We start from the raw sequence: 4,013 nt of genomic DNA, 5'->3' as shown, positions 1-4,013 counted from the left end.
GCCCAAAGAATAAGAAGACATGCAAACGTGCAGAAAAATTTGTTAGTGCTTCCATAGTTGTTCCCAAAGATGTTGTGTTTGCTGTACATGTAATGAAGGTTGTTATCATTTATCTAAATATTCAAATCTTATAAATGCATTATTATTGTTTAAAAGTTATTAATAACCGAATCTTGCTCAAATTAGATAAATAATATTCTTTATATATTCGAACCTGTTAAATTAAATATTCGATTTTTCAAATCTATCTAGTTCATCTATACCTGACCCAAACCTAATCCAAGTAAGAAAGAAATTTACACCAAATTTGATATTTGCAATTTATTAATAATTATAAAATTAAAATTAAAATTAAAATTCACTCATAATTAATGACAAATGAATTTTTAAATTGAATAAACTAATAATTTAAAAAACTTAAAGCACTCATAATTTTTTTAGAGATGATATGGTATCATACATATGGTATCATATTCCGAAATTTAAAACGGGTAGCGAACTCTCTATTTAAACCCGACTCAAATTTGTTGGAATTCTACGTATCCAGTCAAATAGGTCCGAATACCCAAAACAGGGTGTCCAAGAACCCGTGTCTGTTTTCATAGTTTCGATAATGGAATCTTTATTTACTTAAATTACTTGCCTAATCATAATGCTTTATATTTAACAAGGATCCAAGAATGAGAAAAAATAAAAAGAGAAGATAAAATTAAGGAGCCTTCTGATCTTGGTCGAGAAATTATAGGAATAGGATATTGTAAGCTTCAGATTCCTTTTTTATTGTTTTGTGCAAAAGGAAAGGAACTCCTAAAGAGTAAGACCAAGCACGCCTAGTTTCCATTGCTTTTAACTTCTTCATTTGCGTTCGATTGTGATTGGTGTTAGTGTGACATTTACAATGCCTGATTACACACAGTATTAAGAGGCTTTCAAGAGCCAAAACAGTTTTTATTTGTGTGCATGGCACATTCAATTCCTCTGTTAAACCTTCAATACCTCCATTTGGGACACTGTCTATTTTATCATCGCATCTATTGATTGGATACATTCTGAACATTTGCAGCTTTGAAAATTTACATATCTATTGTCATGTGATTTTCTACAGATTGGTGTCCTCCCCAAGTCCAAATATCGCAGTTTTGACAATCTATGAAACTGAATTGGCAACTCTGTTATGTTTGTCCCTTGTAGATGGAGGCACTCTAGTGAAACCAATTCTAAAATTCCCTCAGACACCACATGGAGACTCTTGTTTGAAGACAAGTTTAGAACTCTCAGATTGCAGGTAATGCCCATGTTTTGGCACTGGGCTCATGACCGCACATAAGATTGCTGTTGTATGTGTTGAACTGCCTGTAAAGTTGGAAAATCTGTTTATAGGCAAGTACCTTGTTTGCATATGTAAGCAAACCTTATGTGAATAGGCATTATTGATGGTTTTGTTATCCTCAGGTACACAGATGCTGCAGCTTTCCTTTTGGAGATTGGGCTTAGCAGCTGACAAGTGCAATGCTCTAAACAGTCAATGCAAGGTGTGACTTTATATTATGCACCCAAAGTATCTGCCTGTATTACTGGATATCCATTCATTTGTCATTCCTTTCTCTTTGTTTTCTAATTCAGCTGATAGAACTAACTCTTTTATGTAGACAGAAAGTGTATCTATCGTTTAACTATCGTTTAAAAGTGCAAGCCTCGTCGTCAGTCAGCTTCTGACCTTCACTGTACCAAATGCAGCAAGCAATGATGATTTAGATGGCAAACCTCACGACAAGAACTAAAATGCAGTAAGCAGCGATTTGCATAAAAACAAGTCTAAATCTTGTTTCATTTTGGTCGAGAAATATCAAATGATAGATATGAATAAAAATTTTGCCTAACAAATCAAGTTTAGGATATGATAAAAGCAAGACAACCACACAAAACAGAGCATACAAATTTCAATCTCAAAGGTCCAAGGCAAACTAAAATTGTGATGAGAAGAGTAGAAGGCAACAACACTTTGTGATCTATTATTGCATTTGAGTTCTTCATTGTTTTCTGCTTCTCTAGATCATAACTCTGGAAATTTATTAGACATAAATCCTCTCCTCCCATTCTAGCCTTTTCCAGCATCCCTCCTTTCTTTCCATGTTGATTTCAAAATACATATAGCTATCATCAGGCTGATTGACTTGTCCACGCACCAGTCTCTGCCGCCAAAAAAGAATAAGAAGACATGCAAACGTGCAGAAAAATTTGTTAGTGCTTCTATAGTTGTTCCCAAAGATGTTGTGTTTGCTGTACATGTAATGAAGACGATGAAGAATTGAAAATTACGGGGTCCTTCCAAGCAAGGAAAGGAAAATTTAGAGTTGCCATACTAGATGAATTAACATTGTAAACCAGAATGTTGAAGCCTTTATTAATGCAGAAGGTTGTTTTTCTTTTCTTGTATAACATCTGAATTCTTGGAAATTCAATTCATGTCACATAATTATGATGCATTAGCCTTAAATACTGTATTTGGTGTGTAGCATAAATGTACCGATTATTTTGTATTAAGAGCATTAATCCTGAATTTTCCAATGTCATTTATGTAAACCAGATCAAGCAGACGATTGTGCATGATAAAAGAATCCATTCCCAAGTACCAGCCCTTCAAAATTCTATTTCTATACCACATAATTTCGTTGAAGATATTGCATTATTCTTTGTTCAATAGAAAATTTGAAGATTCTGATCTTATTATGAGTCGTGTTGGAGATAGTTTAAACTTTTAAAATGAGTAAAGAAACAGAAGCGATTAGTGTAGTTGTAAGAAGATTAGAATGATTGATGAATAAATAAAAATGCTACTAGGATAGGAATTTTAGAGACCTTACCATAGCAAACAGTTAGCATGCCATCTCACCTTTGAACACAATGATAATATGAGAGAGAGAAAAATAAAGGAAAAATTGCTTCTGAAACATCACGCACCTCTCTCCTCTGTGGTCTTTAGAATAGGATGTCAAGAGCATTTAGATTGGCTTCATCCTTCCAGTCTAGCTCTTTCCATCATGATAGAAGTTTGAAAGAGGGTAAAAAAGTAGATCGAGTGACTTCATCCTTCCATTGAACCTCTTTCCACCACTCTTCTCTTCCTACAATGCTGATTTGATTCCCCTTTGCACTGCCACAGTTGAGCGGAAGCTTCTTCAGTTTTGGGCAGTCCCGTACTGCGATTTCTCTCAAGCATGGGAAGGGTAGGGCATCCCAGTATATGCTTTTCAGTTCAGGTACAACTTCTAACCAAAGCCTTTCTAGCTTAGCAAATGGGCTTGGATTCGAAATTCCAACCACATTTTCAGCTTTACTCACTTCACTTACTATTTCTTCCATTCTTGGGCACAAACCTACCTGAAGCGCCGTCAGATTTGGAGCAAAAATCAGCCATGTCAGATTCCTCAACTTGCGACATTTGTCTATTGAAACCTTGCTCAGTGCATGAAAGCGAGGAGTGATAGTATTACTATTAGTGGGAAAGAGCGACGAGGTTTGTCTCATTCTGCTTTCCCCTAATTCCTTCTCTATATTCCTTGTTACCACCTCTTCTATGCTGTCACACTCCGTAATTTCTAGCTTCTCTAAACCCTCCATATTTTCTAAAAACAAAACACTCAATACCTTGTTAGAACACCAAACTGAAAAACTTAAAAATTGACTTCAAAGCGTGTATCAATGCCACTATCTTTAAGGTTTTATTCGCCCCCACTTGTATGTGTGCAAAAGAGTTACGGCGTATAAACCTCGAAGAATACAATGAAGCCCAATGATTGATGGCGTTTTGCACTGACGAAATCAATCCACTGAGCACTCACCGGAGTATAACAAGATTATTAAACTTCTATAATATTTTTTTTGCAGGAAAATAGTTATTAAAAGGAAAACTTGGAAGATGTTTGAGGAAGAAGAAGGAGAGATATTACTGGTTTTTTTTATTTCTGTTGGATAAGGAGGGTCATCTTTTATAGGCATAGATGCCTGTTCTC

At 35.2% G+C, this 4,013-nt stretch overlaps 1 long non-coding RNA gene across 8 annotated transcripts in view; it reads left to right on the top strand.

Annotated features, from left to right (window-relative positions):
- LOC149526406 (uncharacterized) overlaps positions 1–2,953 on the top strand; it is a 12,378-nt gene extending 9,425 nt beyond the window's left edge. For 3 of the 8 annotated variants that reach the window (XR_016352030.1, XR_016352031.1, XR_016352029.1), the window contains 3 exons: positions 1,106–1,285; positions 1,453–1,532; positions 1,650–2,953. This is a non-coding gene — a long non-coding RNA (uncharacterized LOC149526406). Of the gene's footprint in view, positions 1–1,105; positions 1,381–1,452 lie in introns of all 8 variants that reach the window. The other 5 variants (XR_016352034.1, XR_016352033.1, XR_016352032.1 and 2 more) reach the window with 4 other exon arrangements.
- Positions 2,954–4,013: the final 1,060 nt, after the last annotated feature.

This window comes from Theobroma umbraticum, unplaced genomic scaffold (assembly GCF_002168275.2).
Source record: "Theobroma umbraticum cultivar Fairchild unplaced genomic scaffold, ASM216827v3 scaffold_228.0, whole genome shotgun sequence".
NCBI classification, from domain to species: Eukaryota; Viridiplantae; Streptophyta; class Magnoliopsida; order Malvales; family Malvaceae; genus Theobroma; species Theobroma umbraticum.
Note: the sequence above shows the minus strand (reverse complement) of the source record. Positions and strands in the feature narration are given on the sequence as shown.